General features: G+C 45.3%; 1 long non-coding RNA gene across 1 annotated transcript; it reads right to left on the bottom strand.

The window, feature by feature from the left end:
• Nucleotides 1-387: 387 nt before the first annotated feature.
• LOC109781593 (uncharacterized) lies at nt 388-2,822 on the bottom strand. The gene is made up of 3 exons (XR_002237331.2): nt 2,324-2,822; nt 1,355-1,470; nt 388-629 (listed from the first exon to the last, which is right to left on the bottom strand). It is a non-coding gene; the product is annotated as an uncharacterized lncRNA (long non-coding RNA).
• Nucleotides 2,823-13,627: the final 10,805 nt, after the last annotated feature.

Here is a 13,627-nt window from a genome sequence, read left to right as displayed (position 1 = left end):
AGATCGTCGTTTTGTCGGTGAGGCGCCTCAGTGCGGCCACTACAACAGGAACCCCCCTTCATCAACGCATCGATGCGTTGTCGTATGTCCATATATGTGTTGCTATGGTCTACACCAACGGATTAGTATGTGTTGCCGTTGGTGGCGTTGCAAGGGTGTACAACAACGTATATACATGCGTTGGTAAACAGCGTGTAGAAGCGTTGTAAGAGAGCAACACATAGAGTTAGAGCTTAACAACATTTCATATGCGTTGGTGGATGCCCCCACAAAAGGATTTTCATATGGACCTGGGAGATCATGGCAACGAATAGAAGCTTTGTTAGACAGCATGAACATTTAATGATAGTTTATATATTGCCATCAAGAATTATGAGTGGGCAAATATGAGTCGCAATATAATGAACAGAAGGTCTCATGTATTAAATCAATTGTGTTGCATTACAAAAGAACACATTCCAAAGATTACAAGATGTGAAACAATCTAGTAGTAGCCCAATTGTCAACCTTGCAATCAACTACAATGGTTGAAACGTTGACCCTAAATTTGACATCTAATTATCTAATAGTGGCCACATTCTCGACATTGCCATCAACATCTGACCCAAGCATCATCAGTTCTTGGCAATCTACAACAACAAATAAATGAGATGAGTAACGTATGGCAGAAAAAAACTGGTTAAAGCAGTAGAAACTCAAAGGAGCACCATGGTAGCTCTGTACAAAGATTATATATCAAGTGTTTGTAAACTGCAGATTCAGCATATGGTTGGTAATTTAGAAGACCAAATATATGTATACTGACATGAAATTTGATTGGTTGACAAACTGTAACCTGCATGAGCCAATAACACCCTTGGTGAACTGGGGAAACAAAATTAAGTTCTGCTTACAAAACACACTGTAGATCGGCTGCCAGTCATCAATAAATCATTATTCATACGCTGGTATCTGGCTCAAATTGTTTATCTCATTTTAAATAAGTATACTGAATATGAACTCTGATTTAATCTGAAATCCTAAGGAAGTGATATTAGTATGCTAAAAATCTATTTAACAAATAAATATATTTTTCAAGGGACATGGTTCAGTATTTCACGTAAGTGATTACCATACTAATAGGTAGGCTACTTTTTCAACAACATACAGTTAGTGTTGTTTGAACCAAAAAATTGCTTGCAAAAAAGAATACTGTAACAGTTTAAAGTACATTGCTAAATGAGATGGGCAATGCAAAAACTAAACATCCTTGGGTCGTGTCATTTTTATTTTCCTAGTACTGTACATGCAGCTAACTTTTCCTCCTTGGCCAAACAGTTACCCGTGCATAATCAGTAGCTGTAACTATACTTACTTAGATCCATCTGACTTCTCAGTACTGCATCTTGCATTATATTCGCTGCATTAGTGTGGCCGAGTCACTGCTGTCGTCCATAAAGGAGACGCACCTAACCTCGCATTGTTCCTGCCCTGCACGTTTACAACTAAACCAAATTTTAAACCCAAAAATGAGCATAGTCAAAGCCTGGAATGGCAACCCGGTGGATAATATTGGTGTAACTGATGATGCGGACACCAAAATAGATAGAAGTGGGGCGGCACAAGAAACATACAGAACCTACAGGAACGAGTTAAGATGTGCAGAGATGTGCATGTCTGACTCAATTCGTTAGTGCAAAGTGTGTCAAACAAATTAATAAGATTCATAACACTGATAAGGGGATCGTTTTTTCTCCTTAAAGTAACCAAATGTCATTCGTTGTTAATAGTGTTGACCCATTGATCCTTGAAGATCCACTTTGATGACATGGTCACAAACTAGGAATAATTTGAGATAATATGGCAGCTAATTGAATGAGTCTGATGATCAACTTCAATTGAAAATATTAGTAATTAAGTATTCACCTACATACTATATAGTAGCAAGAAAATCAAAGAAATTAAATGCATCACAAAAACAGTTTGTCAGAAAGGAGGAAGGAAATATTCTTCCTGTGAATTAACACAGATAGCCACGGTTCCATATATGTAAATCAGTCAGCTAAGTAGCAACAACCTGCAGATGGAGAACTAGATAGGAAACATGCCTAAAATTGAACATCTGGAAAGGAGAAGAGGGAGCTTGGGCCTGCCCTATTCTACAACACTATAGCGGGAAATCCAGCGAAGATGTCGAAATACTAATATGACTAAGAACTCAAAGATCCAGCAGAGAAACATGGATGCGTCGCCATCGACGCTGGTGGATCAGATCGACGGAGGGCGGGACTTGCGGCTGAGAAAGGTTGGACTGAGAAAACAAGAGGATTGCAGAAGTACGTACGGTGATGATGTTCTGGTGGCGGAGGCAGAGGGAGACCTCGAAGGCTGCGCTCGAACTAGGCGGCGATGGCGGGATCCAGCTCTAGCTGGCTCACCATCTTGATGGCGACGTTGAGGACGGCGTACCAGACGCGAACCTGGCCCGGATCTCGAACTTGGATAGGTCGGTGTTCCATACGTCCTCCCCGTCGCTCCAGATCGTGGCCCCCGGTGGCACCACCTAGTACGAAATCAAATCCAAAATTTCCTGCAAGAAAGATTTGGGTGAGGGGTTAATGATTCTTTCTCGACTCTGCATTTCAGTACGTTGCTCCAGGATAAGCATCCCGGGAGCCTTGATCTGCGTTTGATCCGAGAACCAGGGTGGCGAGGAGATGATTGTGGAGACGGAGAGGAAAATTAGGAGCAAGTGGGTACGGAGAGGAGGTTAGCTTTTTTTTAAGTGGGAGGAAGGGGAGGAGGTTAGCTATTTGTGGGGTGGTGGGAGAGGAGGCCACGGCCCAACACATGATGTCTCTCCGTTGCTAATGATGTGTTGGTATATGTATGTTCTTGTTGTAGCCGGCCTCGTGCTGCTCGGCAGCCGCGTCGAGGAGCCGTTGGACGCGCTCCGCCATCTGGCGACGTTCTTCGCCCTCGAACTTGTCCAGCTCTTCTGCTGCCGCCTGAGCAGCTCGGATATTTTCCGCGGCCGTGGCGTAGACGGGGCGATCTGCCCCGAATAGGTTGGCGATGGCCACGCCGCGCTGCTGGACCGTGCCAAGGCGGCTGGGCCCACCGGGAGCCGGCGTGCCGCCCACAGCGCGGTCCATCTCGCGCTGGTAGGCCTCCGACAGGCGTCTCATGCTGGCCAGCTTCTTGGCGCCCTCAACGAGCTGGATGCGGCGTGCTTCCAGCATCTTGGCGTCGGCGTCTTCTGGGATGGACGCCGTCAGGTCTTGAAGTGCCGCATCGAGCGGGTCATGAGCACCTCCGCCGGAGTGCTCGCTGTGGCCGATGACAAGCACCTCCGTGACGGCGCTTTCGCCGCTCTCCGCGCATGGAGGCGGCTCGTCGTAGACCACCACGTTGGTGGGGAACGCGTCAAGTGACACAGTGTCGGAGTCAACAAGCATCGGGTCGGTGGAGCCAACAGATTCCAAGTCCGCAGCAAGCTCGCTGGTGACGTGGAGCTGATCGAGGAGGCTGACGAGGCGGCTCTCAGGGCCGTCGGTGCCCGCATCAGACGCGGGCTCGTCGGAGAGGCGAACCTCGCCAACAAGATCGGCGAGGCAGCTCGCCGCGCAGGCGATCTCCGCGCCATGCAGCGCGTCGGCGCAGACTTCGTCGGGCGTGCCGGGCTGGCTGCGCTCGCCAGGGAGGAAAAGGGTTCCCGTCCAGAACAGGTCTCCGGACGACGGTGCACCTCGCCCCACGATGGGCGCCAAATGTCGGGGGTTGGGTGTGACATATGCCAATGGATGGCTTATCATGGTGGGAGCGAGTAGAACATCGCCGGTGCCTGGAAGCGGGATGAGGCGTAAACACGAACGCCGGCGCACTTTACCCAGGTTCGGGCTCTCCTAGGAGATAACACCCCTAGTCCTGCTCTGTGGGGTCTCCGCATGATCACTAAGGCACTAGTGGTACAATGGTGCTCCTCGAGCTGTATGCTAGAGGCAGGAGGAGGCAAGGCTAGCTCTCTCCTTACGCTATGGGTTGGTCTAGTTCTAACAGGTTGGGAACTCTTTGCATGGGTGCCCCGGGGGGTTTATATAGGCCTACCCCCCAGGGGTACAATAGTAATTCGGCCAGGTGTAGGACCCGGCTGTCAGTCTCTCTGGTGGCCGGCTTCTCCGCCGGCTGCTGGGGCCCGCCGCCTGGTGGGCCCTGCCGACTGGTCTGGTACTGAGCCGACAGGCCGCCTCCGCCGCTCGCGGGTCTTGTCGGCTGCTGATCACTGTAGCCGTGATGCTAATGACGCCGGCTTGGTCAGGAGAGCGTGGCTACAGCCCCTGCCGCCTGCCGGGCGATTACTGTAGCCACTCCGCGTCTCGTCTGGTTGATGGCGCGTGGGGTCCGAGGAAGGGGCGGGCCGACTGCTGGAGGCCGACCTCCCTCGGATCCGACTGGTGGGGCTCTAGCTGTCTTTCGGGCTCTCACTGATCGGTGGGGCCCGTCGTCCTTGGGCCGTACCGACAAGCCATCGTGGGAGCAGGGCTCCGCCTGCTTGTGGTGATGTCAGGGGTGGAGTGGCAACAGTGCCGCGCCGGGCGGAGATCCCCGCCTGTACGGTGCACTATGGTCACGCCTATCCCTGGATTTGGGAGGGATGGGCTATACTGTAGCCACTCCCTGTCTTGTCTTTCTTGATGAGGGCGCAGGCTTCGTTGGCGCCACGGGCCGACTGCTAGGGGCCGGCTTCTCTGGAAGCCGTCCACTAGGAGTCGGTTTGCCTTGATGCCGGCTTCTAGGACTCGGCCGTCTCCGGGCAGCCGGCTATTCCTCCAGCCAGCCACCAGAAGGCGGCACTTCGTCTTGGCGCCTTGAGGGGCGCAGCCTGCCCCGATGTCTTGAAAGGTTCTGGGTCTCGGGTTAGCCTACCCGTGGCCCATTACTCCGACAAATTAAAACATAAAAACAAATCTAATCAGAGGCTAGATCAATTATTTATTCCTAAATAGAAGAAAAAAGCAAAAAAAAATAAAATAAAATTGGGTTGCCTCCCAACAAGCGCTTTTCTTTAAAGCCCTTAGCTAGGCATAAGATTTCAACGATGCTCACATGAAAGGCAAGAATTGAAGCACAAAGAGAGCATCATGAAATACGTGAGAAACACATCTAAGTCTAACATACTTCCTATGCATAGGCATCTTATAGGCAAACAAATTATCATAGCAACCAAAAACTAGCATATGCAAGGAAGTGGAAAGAAACAATAGCAATCTCAACATAACGAGAGGTAATTTATTATCATGAAAATTTCTACAACCATATTTTCCTCTCTCATAATAATTACATGTGGGATCATAAGCAAATTCAACAAAATAGCTCACAATAAATATTTTCAACACGATCCACATGCATGCAAAGTTGACACTCTTCCAAAATAGTGGGATTAACATTAACTAAAGTCATGACCTCTCCAAACCCACTTTTATCAAAAATACCATAAGATTGAACATTCTCCAAATATGTGGGATCTAAAGTTGACACTCTTCCAAACCCACTTTCAATATTATTGCAAAAATTATTATCAATCTCATATTCATCATGGGACTTAAATAAATTTTCAAGATCATAAAAAGAATCACCCCAATCATGATCATTGCAACAAGTAGTAGACATACCAAAACTAGCATCCCCAAGCTTAGGGTTTTGCATATTATTAGCACAATTGACATCAAGAGAATTTATAGTAAAATCATTGCAATCATGCTTTTTATTCAAGGAGCTATCGTGAATCTCTTCATAAATTTCTTCATCACAATTTTCAGATTCACGAATTTGAAGCAAAACCTCATAAAGATAATCTAGTGCACTCAACTCACTAGCAATAGGTTCATCATAATTGGATCTCTTAAAGAGATTAGCAAGTGGATGAGGATCCATAAACTCTTAGCAAGTGAAGATGCAAGCAAAAAGAAGGCACATGGTCGCACAAGATTGAATGGAGGAAGGGCGAATAAATCGGCAAGGGTGAAGTGGGGGAGAGGAAAACGAGAGGCAAATGGAAAATAATGTAATGTGAGGGAGATGAGTTTGTGATGGGTACTTGGTATGTCTTGACTTGACTTGACTTGGCGTAGATCTCCCCGGCAACGGCGCCAGAAATGGCTCGTTGTCGGGAGTCAAATCTTGACTTGACCTTGCGTAAGCCTCCCTGGCGATGGTGCCAGAAATCCTTCTTGCTACCTCTTGAGCACTGCGTTGGTTTTCCCTTGAAGAGGAAAGGGTGATGCAGTAAAGTAGCGTAAGTATTTCCCTTAGTTTTTGAGAACCAAGGTATCAATCCAGTAGGAGACCACGCACGAGTCCCTCGCACCTACACAAACAAACAAGAACCTCGCAACCAACGCGATAAAGGGGTTGTCAATCACTCAACGGTCACTTACGAGAGTGAGATCTGATGGATATGATAGGATAATATTTTTGGTATTTTTATGATAAAGATGCAAAGTAAAATAAAAGGCAATAAAAATAGCTAAGTGTTGGAAGATTAATATGATGGAGAATAGACCCGGGGGCCATAGGTTTCACTAGTGGCTTCTCTCGAGAGCATAAGTATTACGATGGGTGAACAAATTACTGTTGAGCAATTGACAGAATTGAGCATAGTTATTAGAATATCTAGGTATGATCATGTATATAGGCATCACGTCCTAGACAAGTAGACCGACTCCTGCCTGCATCTACTACTATTACTCCACACATCGACCGCTATCCAGCATGCATCTAGAGTATTAAGTTCAAAAGAACAGAGTAACACTTTAAGTAAGATGACATGATGTAGAGGGATAAACTAATGCAATATGATATAAACCCCATCTTGTTATCCTCGATGGCAACAATACAGTACGTGCCTTGCTGCCCCTACTGTCACTGGGAAAGGACACCGCAAGATTGAACCCAAAGCTAAGCACTTCTCCCATTGCAAGAAAGATCAATCTAGTAGGCCAAACCAAACTGACAATTCAAAGAGACTTGCAAAGATAACCAATCATACATAAAAGAATTCAGAGGAGATTCAAATATTGTTCATAGATAAACTTGACCCACAATTCATCGGTCTCAACAAACACACCACAAAAGAAGATTACATCGAATAGATCTCCACGAGAATCGTGGAGAACTTTGTATTGAGATCCAAAGAGAGAGAAGAAGCCATCTAGATAATAACTATGGACCCGAAGGTCTGAGGTAAACTACTCACACATCATCGGAGAGGCTATGGTGTTGATGTAGAAGCCCTCCGTGATCAATGCCCCCTCCGGCAGGACGCCGGAAAAGGCCCCAAGATGGGATTTCACAGGTACAGAAGGTTGCGGCGGTGGAATTAGGTTTTCGTGGATGCTTCTGTTTGTTTGGGGGTACGCAGGTATATATAGGAGGAAGAAGTACGTTGGTGGAGCAACGTGGGCCCCACGAGGGTGGAGGGCGCGCCTGGGGGGGTAGGCGCGCCCCCTACCTCGTGCCCTCCTAGTTGCTTTCTTGACGTAGGGTCCAAGTCCTCTGGATCACGTTCGTTCCAAAAATCACGTTCCCGAAGGTTTCATTCCGTTTGGACTCCGTTTGATATTTTTTTTCTGCGAAACACTGAAATAGGCAAAAAACAGCAATTCTGAGCTGGGCCTCCGGTTAATAGGTTAGTCCCAAAAATAATATAAAAGCGTATAATAAAGCCCATTAAACATCCAAAACAGAATATAATATAGCATGAAGCAATCAAAAATTATAGATACGTTGCAGACGTATCAGCCTCAGAGGAATTTGGAGTGTCCTGGGGAAGGAGAAGCGAAGATAAGGATACCTGGTGGTGGAATGATGATGTCCAGACGGCGATTAAGGAGAAGAAAGATTGCTTCATACGCCTATACCTGGATAGGAGTGCAGACAACATAGAGAAGTACAAGATGGCGAAGAAGGCCGCAAAGCGAGCTGTTGGTGAAGCAAGGGGTCGGGCATATGAGGACCTCTACCAACGGTTAGGCACAAAGGAAGGTGAAAGGGACATCTATAAGATGGCCAAGATCCGAGAGAGGAAGACGAGGGATATTGGCCAAGTCAAATGCATCAAGGACGGAGCAGGCCAACTCTTGGTGAAGGACGAGGAGATTAAGCATAGATGGCGGGAGTACTTCGACAAGCTGTTCAATGAGGAGAATGAGAGTTCTACCATTGAACTGGACGACTCCTTTGATGAGACCAGCATGCGTTTTGTGCAGCGAATCCAGGAGTCTGGGGTGAAGGAGGCTTTAAAAAGGATGAAAGGAGGCAAGGCGATGGGCCCTGATTGTATCCCCATTGAGGTGTGGAAAGGTCTCGGGGACATAGCGATAGTATGGCTAACCAAGCTTTTCAACCTCATTTTTCGGGCAAACAAGATGCCAGAAGAATGGAGACGGAGTATATTAGTACCAATCTTCAAGAACAAGGGGGATGTTCAGATTTGTACTAATTACCGTGGAATTAAGCTGATGAGCCATACAATGAAGCTTTGGGAGAGAGTCATTGAGCACCACTTAAGAAGAATGACAAGCGTGACCAAAAATCAGTTTGGTTTCATGCCTGGGAGGTCAACCATGGAAGCCATTTTCTTGGTACGGCAACTTATGGAGAGATATAGGGAGCAAAAAAAGGACTTGCATATGGTGTTCATTGACTTGGAGAAGACCTATGATAAGATACCACGGAATGTCATGTGGTGGGCCTTGGAGAAACACAAAGTCCCAGCAAAGTACATTACCCTCATCAAGGACATGTACGATAATGTTGTGACAAGTGTTCGAACAAGTGATGTCGACACTGATGACTTCCCGATTAAGATAGGACTGCATCAGGGGTCAGCTTTGAGCCCTTAATCTTTTTGCATTGGTGATGGATGAGGTCACAAGGGATATAGAAGGAGATATCCCATGGTGTATGCTCTTTGTGTATGATGTGGTGCTAGTTAACGATAGTCGGACGGGGGTAAATAGGAAGTTAGAGTTATGGAGACAAACCTTGGAATCGAAAGGGTTTAGGCTTAGTAGAACTAAAACCGAGTACATGATGTGCGGTGTCAGTACTACTAGGTGTGACGAGGAGGAGGTTAGCCTTGATGGCCAGGTGGTACCTCGGAAGGACACCTTTCGGTATTTGGGGTCAATGTTGCAGGAGGATGGGGGTATTGATGAAGATGTGAACCATCGAATCAAAGCCGGATGGATGAAGTGGCGCCAAGCTTCTGGCATTCTCTGTGACAAGAGAGTGCCACAAAAGCTAAAAGGCAAGTTCTACAGGACGGCAGTTCGACCTGCAATGTTGTATGGCGCTGAGTGTTGGCCGACTAAAAGGCGACATGTTCAACAGTTAGGTTTGGCGGAGATGCGTATGTTGAGATGGATATGTCGCCACACGAGGAAGGATCGAGTCTGGAATGATGATATATGAGATAGAGTTGGGGTAGCACCAATTGAAGAGAAGCTTGTCCAACATCGTCTAAGATGGTTTGGGCATATTCAGCGTAGGCCTCCAGAAGCTCCAGTGCATAGCGGACGGCTAAAGCGTGTGGAGAATGTCAAGAGAGGGCGGGGTAGACCGAATTTGACATGGGAGGAGTCCGTTAAGAGAGACCTGAAGGATTGGAGTATCACCAAAGAGCTAGCTATGGACAGGGGTGCGTGGAAGCATGCTATCCATGTGCCAGAGCCATGAGTTGGTTGCGAGATCTTATGGGTTTCACCTCTAGCCTACCCCAACTTGTTTGGGACTAAAGGCTTTGTTGTTGTTGTCTGAAAATTTTCATGTGGCTAGATATAATATACTGAGAGCCACTCACCATTTTTCAGAATTGGATTCATACAATAGTTATTATGAATATAAATCCAATTCAAATATTATAGGATTTAATAACTCAAAGGCCCAAGATAAATACTTTTGAACCTCCAAAAATATTGGTTTGAATTTTATTCTTGCCAATATTTTTCAAAGCTAAAAGTGAACATTTCCTTGGGAACATTTGAAGAGATTTCTAACTTGATCAATTCAGAGAATGATTTCTGAGGGTTTCAGCTAACCTCATTTCAAATTTCATGAATTAAAAGGATGATGACATGATGAAATGCAATGTCAAGCAAGGCTAATGCTAGGGTTGTGACAACTCACCCCCACTAAACAAGAATCTCGTCCCGAGATTCAAGACGTGTGGTAAGAGGAAAGGGGGTCACAAAACTATCACAATCTTCATGATCCATTTGCCCTTCTCGAAGACATTGATTCATTGCTTCAAATTGATCTTGGCATCTTTGCTTTCAAGACATTCATGTCAACACTATGGCGACAAAAGGAAACTCTATAGGAATCGATCTTCTTGGAGATCGAGCAACTCACGATCAACTCATAGAATGAGGCATAATAACATCTCTTGAGATGAGACACAAAACACACATCAGGGGTGATGGAAAAGAAATAGACGAAGGTTCAATTTGGTAGGCAACAATTCCACGCTGGAATAAGATGGTGCATGGGGTCAAAGTCGCAAGGAGATAATTGCTATGATTCCATAACAGGACACCTCGGGGGAGGTGACTCGTAGAATTATTCCCTTAAGTGGCAAAAAGAATTACTTTTGATACAGAGGTCATTGAAACTCTCTATACCAGCCTAAGGAAAATCAAAATTGATCGTTTCAAAGTGTTCGAAGAAATGACATACTCAGACTAGAATGGATGATGTGGACTACCTTGTTGAGGACAGCACAATGGAAGATTTTCGTTTATCATCGAAAATGGATGGGACCCATGGTAGGACCACTTTTGAAGATGATCCTGAACAGCAATTACTGAGAAGGGCAGCCCATGGAAAATTGGCACAATGGCGGTGCAAGGTGGGAACAAAATGCAATTGTTGGGAATGTTCCAACCATCATATCTGCCTGAGAATCAGATCTGGTTGGTAACATGATACTTCAGACATCATGTCTGGAAAAGAAAGTTTGCAACACAAATCGACAAGATGATGTTGCGAGATTTTTGGGAAATGAACTGTAATAGCAATCTCCAAAACATGAGCTGGTTCTGCTACACACATGTGAACACGCTGTCCCAGACAAGCATGACCACATAGTAGTCTTACAATAAAACACTACCGAGTTCAGATGGGGAACCATCATTGGGGATATCGAAGTCCTTGTATAAGCCCGGGTTAGCTCTTAGGAAGGAACTTCTTCTCCTTGAACAAATCAATAAGTGGCTTGGTGTGCTAGGAAATACATATGGAACAAAGATGATCAGTCTATCAAACCATAGAATACTTCGCACGTGCATAACTGACTTGGGATGATTCCAGAGGGAGCAAAACAAACTTTTTCGAATTCACGGCGGCAAGTTGCATCGAATGCACGTGAATTAGAGGAAGTCTCTTCTTTCATCCGAACATATACCTCATGAACGGAACACATAGGCATTGCTTACAAAGTTTCCAACACTAGCTTAATGTTCAACATGAATCATGGAGGAGATAAAATGCTGTTGATGGGCTCAACAACAAGTCATCAAGATTTCCGTGAAGATGGAATTCCATGATTATGTGGACAAGGTGATAGCATTGGTCAGACCCAAAAGATATAATGGTGTATGCTCGAGGAAACAACCACGAGTAAGACAACATTACGAACATCATTGGTTCTGATTTGATTTGACAATAGCCCGTACTCAAATCAAAGACTGGATAAGTTGATAGGTCCATTAACTGATCACGAGGGTCAATCGATGAAAATACCATCTTTCTTCAACACACATATACAAAGAGTTATCCCTTTGGAATGAACTAAGTCGGATAAACCTTCCATCTTCCAACTCTCCAAGTTGTTGTTTAGCTTAACCAACTAGCTCAGGGGTATCCAACACAAATTCTTGGAGAATGGCTGGTTTAGAGGAAAACCAACTTGATCATGAGCTCAACATAACAGTCAGGGGACAACCTGGTAATACTTCCGAGAGGATATTCGGAAAATCACGAACCACCGATATGTTACTAAGCTCGAGAACAACCTTGCTTTTCAGGGCAAGATGATATGATCAAAAGAGTGAGGGATTGACACAATCCTAACTCATTGATCGAAGAGTGCACCAGAAATAAGGACTAGGTAGCACGATCAATCTTAGGATGATGATTTAATAACCAACACGCTAAGAATGAGAATATTGTCCATTAACTACCAAGCAACAGAGTTGCTAGGAGTATTGATTTCACACATCACGACTCACTTGTCGGCATTCCGGTTACAATAACACGGGAACCAAGGAATGAACAATGATGGCAAGAAGTATCTCTGCGTCAAAAATTCATAAGAGATGGTGCAATTCTTACAATATTCTTGACATAAATAGGGTAATACTCCAAGGTAGAACAGAACAAAAGCTGGTTTGGCATTTGATCTGCGGAATACAACTCCTTTGACCCAATCCTAGAAAGATAAGCTACCGGAGTTTGTTTCTCCTAGTCATTCTGGAATAGAACGGACCGACGGACCATAAATATAATAGGCATCGATGAGCATCAATGCATGACATGCTCTTGACCATCAATTGATAGACGAAGGTCAGAAAACAACTAAAGAGGGACAACTCAAAGGAACATACGATTTTCTGAGTTGTGGGTGCATAGATTAGCATGTCGAATGAGTTCAACATATTTCTTCCGGATAACCCATGCAGAAAGGTAGAACTGGCAGAGTCACAATATGAATGGAGTACTCCTCAAGAGCACCCTGGTTGTGATCTTTTGGTTCAAAAGAACTTCTGCCATGATGGTTCATGGTATTGAAAGAATGAGATACCACGGACCTTGAGGACTATCGCAAGGTTACTAATATCATAAAGGAACTAGCAAACACTACCAACATGAATGAGTAGAGTGAATCTCGGGTTCAAGAACCCAGGAATGGAATGCCTACTAACTAAATGGCATCACGGGATGCTTTCGAGAATGACGGCCAGAATCATCACACTGGGAATATAAAGCGTTGCTAGATTAGTGGGTGGTTCTCTAGGATGCCTAGGGCCATAATAATAGCTTCAACATATATGCCGAGGCAACGGAGTACCTCAACTCAACAACTAGTGTGGTTAATCTGGCCCAAAAGGACATCGGGCCAGGGAGGAAAGATTTGCAAATGCATCAGATTGATTAGAAACCTGGGATGACTCGGACAGCATAACGGCTGTAAATGCTCAAAATATTTGAGACATCCTGCAAAATAGAGGCATGACCACTCAACATCACAATATCAAGGTTCCGAGATCAACTGTCAACATACTGAAGTAGTAGAAACTGAACTGAGGCTTGGAACCAACAATCCTATAAGAGTCTACGGATTAGTAACACGTGAACCTGATAGAAAGAAGAGAAATCCTAGTTCTTAATCCCCGTAGAAAAGAAGAGGATGACTCGGATCAGAAGGGCATAAGGTAAAGGAGTAAAAAGATCCTTACGTTCCCATCCACAATCAATTCCCTTATATAACTAAAGCATTTCTAGACTCAACTTCGACCAGTTTGGCTTGGTAATCCTACAGGCAGTCAGGCTCTGATACCAAAGCTGTCAGGACCCCGATCCTAAGTCA

Source organism: Aegilops tauschii, chromosome 3 (genome assembly GCF_002575655.3).
Source record: "Aegilops tauschii subsp. strangulata cultivar AL8/78 chromosome 3, Aet v6.0, whole genome shotgun sequence".
Taxonomy (NCBI): domain Eukaryota; kingdom Viridiplantae; phylum Streptophyta; class Magnoliopsida; order Poales; family Poaceae; genus Aegilops; species Aegilops tauschii.
The sequence above is the reverse complement of the archived record's forward strand: the minus strand, read 5'-3'. Positions and strand labels throughout refer to the sequence as shown.